General features: G+C 39.2%; 1 protein-coding gene across 3 annotated transcripts in view; it reads left to right on the top strand.

Moving 5' to 3' along the window:
• The window catches only part of PRKACB (protein kinase cAMP-activated catalytic subunit beta), a 110746-nt gene that overhangs the window by 12203 nt on the left and 82675 nt on the right, over positions 1 to 15868 (top strand). The window contains exon 1 of one of the 3 annotated variants that reach the window (XM_043520376.1): positions 7676 to 7699. The exons of the other annotated variants lie outside the window; for them this stretch is intronic. The gene's annotated coding sequence lies outside the window, so the exon portion shown is untranslated. Of the gene's footprint in view, positions 1 to 7675; positions 7700 to 15868 lie in introns of those variants that run through there. 3 annotated transcript variants of the gene reach the window in all.

Raw genomic sequence — 15868 nt, 5'->3', positions numbered from 1 at the left:
AATAGAAAATGAAAACTTATAATCCAACAATGTATTGTTGAAATGTTTTAACAAGTGAACTTCATATTGTTTTTTTAAATTATATTTATAAAACTAGAAAACTGAGGATTCGTCACAAACCTGAAAGATAGAAATCCTACCGTTTTCATAGTACAACAATAATGTGTTCTGACCTATTTCCTCCCCCCCCCGCCCCCGAATTTAGCATATGTTTATGCTGCAAAAAAACACAAAACAAAACCCACCTCATGGCAGCAAATCTCAGAGCCTTTGTCAACAGACTCAGGCTTGCAGAGCTCGCTACTGGGCTGAAAATAGCAGTTTAGATGTTCCCACTCGGGTTGGAGCCTGGTCTCTGAAACCCACCCCGCTTGCCTGGTTTCAGAGCATAGGCTCCAGCCTGACAGGCTACTCAGCTATTTTTACCCCTGTAGTGTGAGCCCTGCAATCCTGAGTCAGTTGAGCCTGGCTCTGAGACTTGCTGCTGGGGGAGGGAGGTGTCTGTATTTTTGCAGTGTAGACATACCCTTAGTGCTGGTCTACACTACCACGGTAAGTTGACCCAAGTTACGCTACTTCAGTTATGTCAATAACGTAATGGAAGTCAAACGTAGCTTAGGTCGACCTACCGCGGTATCTCCACTGCATTGGGTCGATGGGAGACACTTTCCCGCTGATTTCCCTTATCTTCCTGGGGAGGTGGAGTACTAGAGTCCACCTGCTAAATCAACACCACTGCATTGATTGCAGCAGTGCCAACCTACCGGTAGTGTAGACATGGCCTTAGAAACTTCTCCCTCTTTGTACAGAACCGATGATTTGCCCTCACTCTGCTAAAATTAAATGTGCAACACTGAAGGGAGATTAAATGGCTTAGACAAGGCCAGTAGTTGTTGTTGTCTTCTTCTTAGTGTATGCGCAATGTGCCTCAGGTGGCATGTGACCAGGCTTCATCACTGAATTTGGTCCACTGGTTGGATCATTAGCTTCCGTGGCTTGGGCGAAGTACTGATGGGGAGTGCGACATGTATGTTGATCCATGCCACTAGTAATTGAGATTTATTAGTCTGTTGAGTGTCTGTTAAGTTATGACATACAGTGAAAATTTTGGTCTAGATCACATTACAAAGCCACTCTTGCATTTAAGCTAAATTTGTTAAAAATACATTATTTTCACCCAGGCAATTCATGTAGAGTAGCAAAAAGTTTTCTGTTAGTAGATATTAAAAAAATTGTCTCCAGATATTTAAGTAATACAGTATGGTTCCTTGTTAACTTGGAAGGCATGCAAGCAAACGGAAAGAATATAGAAAATACCTTTTTCCCCCCAAACGCTTTAGTTATGGTAATTATAGGTGGTGTTTATAACAAACACAGATCAAATATTTTCAGACCAAAGTAATTTTTTTTTTAAATTGACAGTCCTTTTTTAAAATCATGTAATTTTCAGAAGCTGATAAGTGAATAAAATTTTTCATCTTCTAAATTTGTCATATAAATCCTTATTGAGGTTACAGGAACAAACCATCCATGTGTAGAAAGAATAGTAAATATGGCAGGCGACCAACTTGGCTTAACAGTGAAATCCTTGCTGATCTTAAACACAAAAAAGAAGCTTACAAGAAGTGGAAGATTGGACAAATGACCAGGGAAGAGTATAAAAATATTGCTCGGGCATGCAGGAGTGAAATCAAGAAGGCCAAATCACACCTGGAGTTGCAGCTAGCAAGAGATGTTAAGAGTAACAAGAAGGGTTTCTTCAGGTATGTTAGCAACAAGAAGAAAGTAAAGGAAAGTGTGGGCCCCTTACTGAATGAGGGAGGCAACCTAGTCAGAGAGGATGTGGAAAAAGCTAATGTACTCAATGCTTTTTTGCTTCTGTCTTCACGAACAAGGTCAGCTCCCAGACTGCTGCACTGGGCAGCACAACATGGGGAGGAGGTGACCAGCCCTCTGTGGAGAAAGAAATGGTTCAGGACTATTTAGAAAAGCTGGACAAGCACAAGTCCATGAGGCCACATTCACTGCATCCAAGATTGCTAAAGGAGTTGGTGGATGTGATTGCAGAGCCATTGGCCATTATCTTTGAAAACTCATGGCGATTGGGGGAGGTCCTGGATGACTGGAAAAAGGCTAATGTAGTGACCATCTTTAAAAAAGGGAAGGAGGAGGATCCTGGGAACTACAGGCCAGTCAGCCTCACCAAACTCCCTGGAAAAATCATGGAGCAGGTCCACAAGGAATCAATTCTGAAGCACTTAGAGGAGAGGAAAATGATCAGGCACAGTCAGCATGGATTCACCAAGGGCAAGTCATGCATGATTAATCTAATTGCCTTCTATGACGAGATAACTGGCTCTGTGGATGAGGGGAAAGCAGTGGACATGTTGTTCGTTGACTTCAGCAAAGCTTTTGACACAGTCTCCCACAGTATTCTTGCCAGCAAATTAAAGTAATATGGGCTGGATGAATGGACTATAAGGTGGATAGAAAGCTGGCTAGATCATCAGGCTCAAAGGGTAGTGATCAATGGCTCCATGTCTAGCTGGCAGCTGGTATCAAGCGGAGTGCCCCAAGGGTCAGTCCTGGGGCTGATTTTGTTCAATATCTTCATTAATGATCTGGAGAATGGCATGGATTGCACCCTCAGCAAGTTTGCAGATGACGCTAAACTGAGAGCAGTTGTAGATACGCTGGACGGTAGGGCTATGATACAAAGGGACCTAGATAAATTAGAGGATTGGGCCAAAAGAAATCTGATGAGGTTCAACAAGGACAAGTGCAGAGTCCTGCACTTAGGATGGAAGAATTCCATGCACTGCCACAGACTAGGGACCGAGTGGCTAGGCAGCAGTTCTGCAGAAAAGGACCTAGGGGTGACAGTGGACGAGAAGCTGGATATGAGTCAACAGTGTGCCCTTGTTGCCAAGAAGGCCAATGGCATTTTGGGCTGTATAAGTAGGGGCATTGCCAGCAGATCGAGGGACGTGATCATTCCTCTCTATTCGACATTGGTGAGGCCTCCTCTGTAGTACTGTGTCCAGTTTTGGGCCCCACACTACAAGAAGGATGTGGAAAAATTGGAACGCATCCAGTGGAGGGCAACAAAAATGATTAGGGGACTGGAACACATGACTTATGAGGAGAGGTTGAGGGAACTGGGATTGTTTAGTCTGCGAAAGAGAAGAATGAGGGGGGATTTGATAGCTGCTTTCAACTACCTGAAAGGAGGTTCCAAAGAGGATGGATCTAGACTGTTCTCAGTGGTAGCAGATGACAGAACGAGGAGTAATGGTTTCAAGTTGCAGTGCGGGAGGTTTAGGTTGGATATTGGGAAAAACTTTTTCACTAGGAGGGTGGCAAAACACTGGAATGCATTACCTAGGGAGGTGGTGGAAACTCCTTCCTTAGAAGTTTTTAAGGTCAGGCTTGACAAAGGCCTTGACAAAGGCCTGGCTGGGATGATTTATTTGGGGATTGGTCCTGCTTTGAGCAGGGGGTTGGACTAGATGACCTCCTGAGGTCCCTTCCAACCCTGATATTCTATGATTCTATATCTTTTTTTCCTTTTAAAGCAGTTTTTTCTAGTAGATGCTTAATACAATAAAATTTGTTGATGAAAAACATCTAAGTAATTTACAGCAGGATTCTAGGACCTAGTTCAACCAAATGATCTCCAGGTCATTTGGCCTGAAGATAATGCTGTTGAAATGGTGTTTGTTTGAATATCTGCATATTATTAATAATAATAAAAACTGTGGTTATAACTTACGCTTTTTGAAAAAATTGCTGTACCAGAGCACTGTTGTAGTTTTTTAGTGTGCAAGACCTGTGCTACAAGAGCATCTCCTGATTTTGGTGGTGGTAGAACAGACCCAGATTGTTAATGTCTCAAAAATAAGGTTTTAGCATATAGGGTGCTGCTAACTGTGAGATTTCTTTCAAGGTATTTTTCATTTAGTTTTGCATTGCAGAGAGGGAGAGATATTTAACATTCTCCCGTGTTCCTTTGACACTCTCACTTCCTTGATCCATGAAGCAGGGAAGATATTGATAACCTGAGGTCTTTGGGGATTTGAGGGGGATCTCCTAGAAACCAGTATGTCTATGCCTGCTCGGGGGACTCGGATGAAGATGGTAGGAAGCCTGCTTTCCTTTCCAACTGGGACCAAAATATCTCTAACTTTTTGTTCCTGCAAGCCTTACCCTTCCCTGTAGTCAAGGTATTGGGAGGGGGTATTGTCTTTCCGTGTTTTTAGAGAATTTCTCCAAAATTGATACAGGGACTGTGCACTTTTTTCTTTCCCACATGCATGGATCCTCCAATCTTCTGTCTTGTCCTTGGGTTTAGGACAATGGAAATCTATGCAACAAAAAGAGCACTTTATACATTTCTGCACCATCTGGGGATACGTGTTGTTTTTTTTTATTTTCTCAGTCTATGAAAGTGAAGGGGATAACTTGGTCAAGGTCTTAGTAGTTTTATTCTACAGTTAAATAAGCTATAACCTTTCTTTTAAAATATGAATGAAACTGATTGTTTTCTGCGGCCAATGGGAGCTGTGGGGGTGGCGCCTGCGGGTGGAGGGAGAGCACAGAGTTACCTATCGCACTTCTGCCTAGGAGCAGCAGGGACAGGTAGACACTTGCAGGGAGCCACCCGAGGAGAGTGCTGCCTGGATCTGGCACCCCGATACCCCTCTTGCGCCCCAGCTCCGCACCTCCTCTTTCACTCTGAACCCCTCTTGATTGTTCCTCCAGCTAAGAGCAGCAGGGACATGTCATTGCTTCCAAGGAGCTACGCGGAGCTAGATACAGAGCCTGCTGACCCTGCGCCAACCGGACTATAAACTGGACTTTCTATGAAGATTAGAAAGGTCAGTTTATAGAGCTTTCTGGTTGGTACAGGGCTGGATAACACAGTTTTTACTGTACAAGCTTTCCACATATTCCTTTTAGTGTGCTTCAGTCATGCTGTGAAGAAAATGTAGTTCATTCTCCACACATGGCATTGATAATGGCAATGTATTTGTGTCTCCCCTTTAATTTTCTTCCTTAAAATTGAGCTAGCTTAATCTTGCAAGGGACTAGCACCATACTTCTGCATAGAAATACGTCACTTACGTTGCCTGGTGATAGACAAAGTTCATTAAGATCTAATTATCCTAATCCAGCTACATCTCTCAGGTATGGAGATTACCATTAATTTAATTGGACTATTGCTGATACTGATTTGAGGAGAAAGGAATTTGTTTTTTATACTTCCTTTATACGTTCTTTTTGGGTTCTGTGGGTAATAAGAGACGGTGTATGTCTGCGATATTAAGGATCTAAAGTGGTGGGGAATCCTATGAATTGTGAGTAATGCCTAATAAGATGTTCTTTTTAACAAGACACATGCATCTGGTGCCAGCTTGTTGAGCACAACAATAGCAAATCTGTTGATCTTCAGAGTCAACTTGTTATTTGTGGAACACTTGAGACACGTTTATAGAAGTTGACTGCAAATTACAGATGGGGCCTGGTGCATTTATAGGAAATAAAGCAGCAGATGGAATTTAGATTTCTGTGGCAGAAGATAGATTGGTTTCATCACTATACTATTTAATACCTTCCCTAGTGAAAATACCAATCTGTTCTTTGGGTAACCTGAAGATGGAAAAAACTTATATTTAATGAACTGTGGTTTAGATTGAGTCTGTGCTTAATCATGCAGAAACTGGGTGTAGTAAAATGCATGTAGTCATTGTGGGAGTTGGAGTACTTTAAGTGCATTCTTGATTCCAAGTCATATACTGTGGGTTTTCTGGGAAAGCAAGGTAGTAAAATATCCCAGAAGGAAAAACTCCTTTTAGAAGATGGAGATATGCTAGCATTGATCCCTGTTTAGTATATTAGTGGACTAGTTAGTAAACAGTAACGTTACATCATTAAGAATTAGGACTGTTGATTAATTGCAGTTAACTCACAGGATTAACTCAAGCAAATCGTGATTAAAAAAATTAATTGTGATTAATCGCAGTTTTAATTGCACTGTTAAACAATAGAATACCAACTGAAAATTACTAATATTTTGGATGTTTTTCTACATTTCATATATACTGTATTCTGTGTTGTAATTGAAATCAAAGTGTATATTTTTGATTACAAATATTTGCACTGTAAAAATGATAAAAGAAATAATATTTTTCAATTTACCTAATACAGGTACTGTAGTGTAATCTCTTTATCATGAAAGTTGAACTTGCAAATGTAGAATTATGTACCAAAAAACCTGCCTTCAAAAATAAAACAATTTTAGAGCCTGCAAGTCCACTCAGTCCTACTTCTTCTTGAGCTCATCGCTCAGGCAAACAAGTTTGTTTACATTTGCAGGAGATAACGTTGCCCGCTTTTTGTTTACATTGTCACCTGAAAGTGAGAACAAGAGTTCTCATGGCACTGTTGTAGCCAGTGTCACAGGCTGTATTTATGTGCCAGATGTGCTAAAGATTCATATGTCCCTTCATGCTTCAACCACCATTCCAAGGGACATGAGTCCATGCTGATGACGGGTTCTGCTCAATAAGAATCCAAAGCAGTGCAGACCAACACGTTTTCATTTTCATTAGCTGAGTCAGATGCCACCAGCAAAAGGTTGATTTTCTTTTTTGGTGGTTTGGGTTCTGTATTTTCTGCATCGGAGTGTTGCTCTTTTAAGACTTCTGAAAGCATGCTCCCTCTCAGATTTTTGGAAGGCACTTCAGATTCTTAAACCTTGGGTTGAGTGCTGTAACTATCTTTAGAAATCTCACATGGGTACCTTCTCTTCATTTTGTCAAATCTGCAGTGAAAGTGTTCTTAAAATGAACAGCCTGTCCTAGGTCGTCGTCCGAGACTGCCATAACATGAAACATATGGTAGAATGCGGGTAAAATAGAGCAGGGGACATACAATTCTCCCCCAAGGAGTTCAGTCACGAATTTAATTAACACCTTTTTTTTTTTTTAAAGAGCGCCATCAGCATGGAAGCATGTCTTCTGGAACGGTGGCCGAAGCATGAAGGGGCATATGGATGTTTAGCATATCTGGCATGTAAATACCTTGCAATGCCGGCTACAAAAGTGCCATGCAAATGCCTGTTCTCACTTTCTGGTGACATTGTAAATAAGAAGAGGGCAGCGTTGTAAATGTAAACAAACTTGTTTGCCTTAGAGATGGGCAGAAGAAGAAGTAGGACTGAGTGGACTAGTAGGCTCTGAAGTTTTACATGGATTTGTTTTTGAGTGCAATTATGTAACAAAAAAAAATCTACATTTGTAAGTTGCACTTTTGTAACAGAGATTGCACTACATTACTTGTACTAGGTGAATTGAAAAATACTATTTCTTTTGACTTTTTTCAATGCAAATACTTGTAATCAAAAATACATATAAAGTAAGCACTGTACACTTTGTATTCTGTATTGTAATTGAAATGAATATATTTGAAAATGTAGAAAACATCCAAAAATATTTAAATAAATGGTATTCTATTATTATTTCATAGTGTGATTAATTGTGATTCATTTTTTTAAATTGCTTGACAGCCATATTAATTAATATCTTATATTTTTGTAGCTTCTTTATCCAGAAGGATACTAAAGCACATTACATACTGTATAGACAGGAATTACTTCATCAGCAACTGAAGAGCAGTCTCCATTTGAACAGTTAAAGAGGTAACCACGTCTGTAGTTTCTATTCCTATAATATGGCTTTTGAAGTTAGAGGAAAGAGAGGTGAAGGGGAAAGACGAGTTTCAGTTCTTCATGAACAAGTAAAATATTATTTTAATTATTTCTTCTTAAGATATCTGGTTATTAGCATTCTACTGTACTGATTTGTGTGAATGACTATTATGTTGCTGCTGTTCATTAAATGATTCATAAGAAGTTGGGAGTAGATTAATGAAAGACATTTTTAGTGAAGGTACTGAATATCATAAATAGCGTTTATTCAGTTTTTCTAATTAAAATATGTCTAGCTCAAATATTGGTCTCTTAAAAAACATGTAATACACAAAGGCCAAAACCAGGAAACTGCAAACAATGTTTTTTGGAAGTTTATACTTTGGTAGGTCTGTGTATGGGACTGGAAATAGTGGTCACTTGGTGTCCTGTTTAAATTTCAGAAATATTATCATGTTTTAGTTTTGTATTGTTTTCAAATAGAAAATTTAGACATTGTCAGTGGACAGACTTTTAACTATATAGTGTATCAGATATGTATGTTTATATAATTTCCATTTTTTATATGTGTGTGAGTGCGTGCGTGTGTGTGTGTGTGTATATATGGAAATTATATAAACATACATATCTATCTATATATAAATGGAAAGAAAAAATAAATTTGAAATAATTATATTCTTGTTTAGAACAACTTTATTCATCTTTTCATTGGCGTCAAATGGATGCAGAGCTTGTAGAGTACAACAGTCAAATTCATTTTGCAATGCATGATGCCAGTAATATTTTCTTGTACTCCATATAAATATATTACAAAGACTTAGATATAAATGGATAGGCTTTGGAATAGCAACTGAGAACCCAACTGTATGCATGTGATGAATTAGAGGCAAAATTAATCACGGGCAAAAAATTGCATTTACTATATTGGAGGTCTGGTTAAGGCCAGACTGAAATTTTTGACCCAAATTTTCAGGGGGAATTTTTAATAACTATTGGGTACTGGTAAATACTTTTTCTTGTCTAGGGATATGAAAACATTAATTTGGAACAAGAATTTTGTATCTTTGAAATCAAGTTAGTTCCATAGATTTTTTTCAGCCTCTCATGAGGAGATATGAATCAGTTATAAAGTTAATGCTCAGGTCTAGTACCGGAAGAATTTTTTGTATGATAAAGTTATACGTTCTTGGTTTTCTGTTGAGCCATGTAAATAGAAAATTTCTATTACGTAAATAATAGGATGCAGCATTATTTGGTTAATTGTGTATGAATGACCACCTATTTTAGAGAGAGATTATTTTACAAATTTACAAGGCACTGCACTCCTAATATTTGTTTAAATTTTAGTAAGGTGGCAACAGATAAAAATTATGACTTCATACTTATTTTATGAATGTACACTATTAAATTCTCAGATAATTTTAATTATCTACAAGACTTCAGCAATAAGTCATTATTGTAAGCATAATAAAGTTGACCAAATTCAGAATTCATGTCTGCAAACTAGTACACATAATGTGTTCTCTCTCTGTATTTCTGTGGAGTCCTGAGATTCCAACTGCCATAATACATTAAGACCGGAGTCTTCAACAAAGTACCCTATTTTTTTGAAAATGCTGTTCTTTGTGAAAGCGTTCAGTGGCACTGTTAAAGAAAATGAACAAATGGAAAAACAGGTCAGTAGGTCCCTTGGTCAACCCAGGACAATTGTTTCCCAAGATCCTCCTGAACTACACAGGCCACATAAGAAATGACAACCAAACATGAAGACCAAAAATGGAAAGCACAAATTAAAACAATCTCATCAGACTTAAATTGTCATTTAATAGTTTTTAAAAAGTTTGAGACCCTAATGAGTTTCATGGGACATTTTTTATTTTGGGGTGAAAAACCTCAGTTGCTTGATAAGTGTTTTTATTTAAAACAATTATGATGAGCTCCATTGTTCAGGAGTGGATCTCCTGATCCAGCTGAACAGGTTCAGGAAAGGCTGCATCGTCAACATAGCAATGATTCCTTTCAGGAAGAGCAGGATCTTCATCAGAGAGATTGACTGGCTTAGGAGCAGATCCAGTGGGGATTCCAGTATATCCACCCACCTTTCTTCCCAAAACCTAAATGTGTATGCACTGTCACTGAACTGAACAAAAGGAATGATAGTGGGAGGGACAGGAGAGTCTTATCTGTTTGTGATGGTGGTGTTTAGCGAAGGAAGTGGTGGGAGGCTAGCATCTCTATTTGAAGCAGAGTTAAGGTTGTGGTCTGTGATGTATGATGGTTGTGCCAGTGGTCAGGTGCATCTCTCTGGATGGAAGAATAGAAAGTATGGGCTGCTGGTATCCCTAACTTTTCATTTTCTTGCTTTTTAGGCTTTCTGTTAGATTATAGGTGGGGTGGTTGTGCCACCTATTATTAAGGTTGCCAAACATTTCCTGTTATAAGATGTGGTTTTCAGTTGCTTATAAATTTGCCAAACTTTAACTGTTCTGCCTAAAACTTTACATGCTGGATTTCTGCGTAAAGCTGATTTTCAGGGGAGAAAAAAGTCAACCAAAGTAGTTGAGCCATTTCTGAGAATGAGGCTGGCAAAAAATACATTGTTGTCCATGTTAAATTTTAGTGACCTTTTCTTTTAAAAGCTCTAATCCCTTCATGCTTTGGAGCAAGGTCTTGACATTTGGCCTTGTATGAAGGATGTACCTTTTGCTGTCTCTGTGAAAATCTGTCTAAATTTGGCCAAACTATAAGCTTTGAACAATTGTAGTTTGCACATGCTTAGTAGGCTTCTTTGATTTTTAACAGCAAAATTTTCAGAAGATTTTGGCCTTACTGAACATGCTTGAGACTCCTGCATTTCCTCGTGCTGACCAGACTGTGCATGTGCCATCCCATTGTAGCTCCTGCATATAACCTGACTTTGTCTGTAGTGGCCACTCCCAGATGTTCTGGACTGGGTTGAGCCCTGGAAATGAGAGCAGGAAGTCTGTCTTTCTAGTGCTGTCAATCACACTTCCCCCAACCACACCACACTGGCACCAAGGCAATGTGGCAGAAGAAGTTGTCTGATTCGAATGCAGGGAGCACAAAAGCCAGACCATGGAAGAGGAAAAGGAGTAGACTGAGACAGGGAATCTGTCTTGCTGGGGTGATGAGGGCAGAACCTGGGATTGGCTGGGTGGCGGGAGAGAAGGGGACTGGGACTGGGAGCCGAAGTGTGGGAGGAGAGGTTGGGACAAGAAGGCTGGAGCTGAGAGCACATGAGGGAAATGGTGGGGAAGGCAACTGGGAGCCAATTGGCTGGCAGGAGAACACTAAGATTAGGCAAGGAGCTAAGGTAGAGGGAGAGACTGGGACTAGATGAGGAACCTGGGGAGGGAGACTAGGATCTGAAGACACTGCATGGGTGGGTAAAGAAACAGACAAGATTATGAGCTGGCAGGGGGAAACTGGGACTGGTCAAGCAGAGAAGGAAAGATTGGGGGAGGAGGAAATTAGGACAGCAAAGCCAAAGAAGGAGACAGAGATGGAGGCTTGGATGAGAAGCCTGCAAAGTGGAGACTGGGTCTGGATAGTCAAAAAGAATGACCCTGGAACAAGGAGCCAGGTGTGGAGATGGGACAGGACTGGCAGAGGGACAGGTTGGAGGTAAGTGGTCAGGCTTTGGGGGAATGGACAAATGTATCTGTGCCCACATGCTCCCCTCCAGTGGCTAGAAGCCTAAGTACTAAGAAGGGTGAATTGGAATGCCTGTTATTAAATGAGGATATTCCTATAATAGGCATTGGGAGAAACTTGGTGGAATGAGGATAATGAATGGGATATGGTAATACCAAGGTGCAAAATATATATAGGAGCGACAGAGTATGTCATGCTGGTGGAGGAGTGTCACTATATGTGAAAGAAAGCAGAGTCTCAAATATAGTAAAAATCTTAAATGAATCAAACTGATTCATAGAATCTCTATGGATAGAAATGCCATGCTTGAACAGTGAGAGTTTAGCAGCAAGAATATACTACTGACCATCTGAAGAGGATGCTGATGGTGACTGTGAAATGCTTACGGAGATTAGAGAGGCTACAAAGGCAGAAAACACACTAATAGGGGATTTTAACTGTCCTCATGTTGACTGGGTACATGTCATCTCAACAAGGGATGCAGAGATAAAATTTCAGGATACTATAAATGACTGCTTCGTGGAGCAGTTCATCCTGGAAACCACAAGATGAGAAGCAATTCTGGATTTAGTCCTAAGTGGAGCACAGGATCAGCACTAGCAGGTGAATATAGCTAAACTGCTCACTAATAGCAACTTTAATGTAATTAAATATAACATCATTGTATTGGGTAGGAGGGGTGAAGAAAGTGCCAAAGAAACCCACCACAGTAACATTTAACTTCAAAAAGGGGAAGTACAGAAAAATAAGGAAGCTATTTAAATGGAACACTCACAAGGGTGAAAAGCATGGAAACTAGGGATGTAAATAACATGTAAAAAAAATAACCGTGTAACTGATTGATTAAAATTCTATCAGTTACATGGTTAAATGTTTGACCAAGGAACTGGGAGTGCTGTAGCACCCCCACGTTTTATGCGGATCCCCGCTGCTGGCCCTCCATGCCCAGGGATCCCTGCTGCCGGGCCCCCTACCATCAGTGGGGATCCCAGGCATGCTAAGATTGGGGGGGGGCTCAGAGCCAGGATCCCAGGGCCGGAAGCCAGGACCCTAGGGCAGTTTAATTGTTAAGCTTGATGCTTATTGGTTTCTGTTATCTGTTAACCGGTTAAACATTTACATTCCTAATGGAAACCTTTTAAAAGCACGATAATAGAGGCTCAAACTAAATGTACATCCCTAATAATAATAATTAATAAATAAAAATAAGAAAGTCACCTTGATTAAACAGCAGAGTGAAAGAGTTGATTAGAGACAAAAACTCATCCTTCAAAAATATAACATCAAATCCTAATGAGGAAAATAGAAAGGAATATAAATTCTGGCTAATCAAATGTAAAATATAATAAGGCAAGCCAAGAAAGAATTTGAAGAGTGGATAACTAAGTACACAAACTAATAGCAACATTTAAAAAAAAAATGGGAGCAGGAAGCCTACTAAACAGTCACTGGGGCCATTGGACAATCAAGGCGCTAAAGGAGCACGCAAGAAAGACAAGGCAGTTGCAGAGAAACTAAATGAATTCTTGGTCTTCACTGAAGAGAACATGGGGAAGATTCCCACATCTGATGCATTCTTTTTAAGTGACAACTCTGAGGAACTGTTCTAGACTGAGGTGTCAACAGAGGAGGTTTTGGAACAAATTGACAAACTAAACAGTAATAAGTCAACAGGACAAGATGGTATTCGCCCAAGAGTTCTGAAGGAACTGAGATATGAAATTAGAGAACTACTAACTGTGCTATGTAACGTATCACTTAAATCAACCTCTGCACCACATGAACTGAGGGTATCTAATGTAATGCTCATTTTTTTTTAAAGAAAGGCTCCAGAGGTGATCCTGATAATTACGGGTCAGTAAGCCTAACTTCAGTACCAGTCAAACTGTTTGAAGCTATAGTAAAAATCAGAATGACCAGACACGTAGCTAAACATGATATGTTGGAAAGAGTCAACACGGCTTTTGTAAAGGGAAATCATACCTCACCAATCTATTAAAGGATGTGAACAAGCGTGTGGACAAGGGTGATCTAATTGTTATAGTGTTGTTGGAGTTTCAGAAAGTCTTTGACAAGGTCTCTCACCAGAGGCTCTTAAGTGCACTAAGCAATCATGGGATCAGAGGGAGGGTCCTCTCATGGATCAGTAACTGGTTACAAGAGAGGAAATAAATGGTGGGGGAATAAATGGTTAGTTTTCACAATGCAGAGAGGTGAATAGCAGGTTTCCCCAAGGATCCGTTTGGGACCTGTGCTATTCAACTTATTCATAAATGATCTCGACAAAGGTGTTGAACAATGAGTTAGCAAAATTTTCACATGATGCAAAATTACTCCAGATTTGTTAAATCCAAAGCAGATTGTGAAGAGTTACAATGGGATTCCAATAAAGTGGGTGACAAAAATGGCATTAGCCACTGTTGGAGGACAAGACACTGGGGCAGATGGACCATTATGGCCAGTGGGGCCATTCTTAGTTTCTTAACCATCATTTTTGTTGCTTTCTAACTTTTGAATCCTTAACTTTGCAATCTTAATGATGATGTTTTAACGAAGGTGGGTTTTTTTTTTTTGTAGGTAGCATGTTTTAGGCCAACCTTAACTGACACACAACACTGTTTTGGTCTTTGTAGTCATATGAAAATTGAGATGATGATTTGGTTTGTGAGATTCTGTCCATGACTATTGATGTAATGAGGTTAAGTATTGTTAATTATAGCAAAAAGGATAGTTGATCGGTTCACTTTTTTCCTCTGTCCTTTGTCTTCCATGAGGTCTTAATTGGTTTTCTGATTGTTGCAGAATATGAAGTGCACAGTAAAATTCTGCTCACCCAGAGATTCATTTTTACAGTTAGTAAGATTTTTTTTATTATTATTATTATGGCTATAGTGCACAAATACATTTTGTGACTGGTCCAGTGAATTTTTATAAAACTTTTTCAAGGCTGAGATCAAGTAATACAAGACATCTATAATATCAAGTTAACGAATGCAGTATTATAGCCGCGTTGGTCTTTGGGTAGTAAAGAGACGGGGTGGTTGAGGTTATACCTTTGTTGGATCAATTTCTGTTGGTGAGACCAGCTTTGAGCTTACACAGAGCTCTTCTGAAGAAGGTCTGTCTCACCAACAGAAGCTGGATAAGTAAAGTTATTACCTCACCTACCCTTGTCCATCAGATTAATTTTTAGAATAATAAAATAAATATTGGTGCTAAACCAGTATATCACAGAATACTGACCACATAATAAACTTTTGTTAGTGTCCGCAGTAGAACATAAATCAATAATATAAGAATAATGGAAAGTGTGTCTTCAGCTTTGAATTACAATAAAATTGGTGAAATTGTGCACAGTTGTGCTTGAACTCTTATCTAATAACAAGACCTATTTTCATGTTGTTTAACTTGTCTATGCAGGTTTGGTGTCCTGAAAATCCAAGCTGTTAAACTTGGAGTCACGTGACTTATCTAAATCCTTACTTCTCAGTCACCTCAGTGATCTATTTGTGTATTCAGAGCAGGCAGCTTAGTGAATCTCTTCAAAGATGACATAGTTTTGAGACAATCATCCTTCTGCTATTAACTATTTCTGAATCTCCTATCAGAGATAGCATATCTTTTCGGGAGTTTAATAATATATTTTTTTTTAAATAATAAAAATGGTAGCTGGCACTTTTAATAGCACTTTCCATATGAGGCTCTTGGAACTCATTGCGAATATTTATTAAACCTGTTAAGTAACTAGTATATAGTTGAATATGCAGAGACATACACAGGAGACTTCTTGAGAATTGTATAGCCTTATAGTACTGTTGCCACATGGCAGTATGTATTTTGATTTTTGGCTCATCATATATTTAAAGTGGCAAGCCTGTTACAATAGGGAAAGCATAGCTTGTTGTACTTCAATTAGGATATAAATTCACTTCATGTTTTTCTAAGTGCTTATTAATTTAGTAAAAAGAGAAATTGGCCTACATGTGTGACTGTCACGTGCTAATAATACTAATTTTTTAAAAATTTAGGTAGACTCTTGGAAAGTGCATTGCAAACTAGTGGCTTTTATCACTGAGGAGGTTTTCTATGTACTTCCATGTAAATTGCCTCCAAAAGGGGTCATGAATTATCCATTGGTCTCCTTGGCCAAGTTTCAAGGCTGTGGTGCACACTAATCTTAAACAGAAAAGGAGTACTTGTGGCACCTTAGAGACTAACAAATTTATTTGAGCATAAGCTTTCGTGAGCTACACCTCACTTCATCGGATGTATTCAGTAGCTCACAAAAGCTTATGCTCAAATAAATTTGTTAGTCTCTAAGGTGCCACAAGTACTCCTTTTCTTTTTGCAAATACAGACTAACACGACTGCTACTCTGAAACGAATCTTAAACAGTTGAAGTTAAACTGAAATGACTTGTATAAATCCTTATTTCTCAATTACTGCTTTCTGCAAAGTAAGCAAACTAAAGAGAATTCCTCTCAT

This window comes from Dermochelys coriacea, chromosome 8, assembly GCF_009764565.3.
Source record: "Dermochelys coriacea isolate rDerCor1 chromosome 8, rDerCor1.pri.v4, whole genome shotgun sequence".
Taxonomy (NCBI): domain Eukaryota; kingdom Metazoa; phylum Chordata; order Testudines; family Dermochelyidae; genus Dermochelys; species Dermochelys coriacea.
Note: the sequence above shows the minus strand (reverse complement) of the source record. Positions and strands in the feature narration are given on the sequence as shown.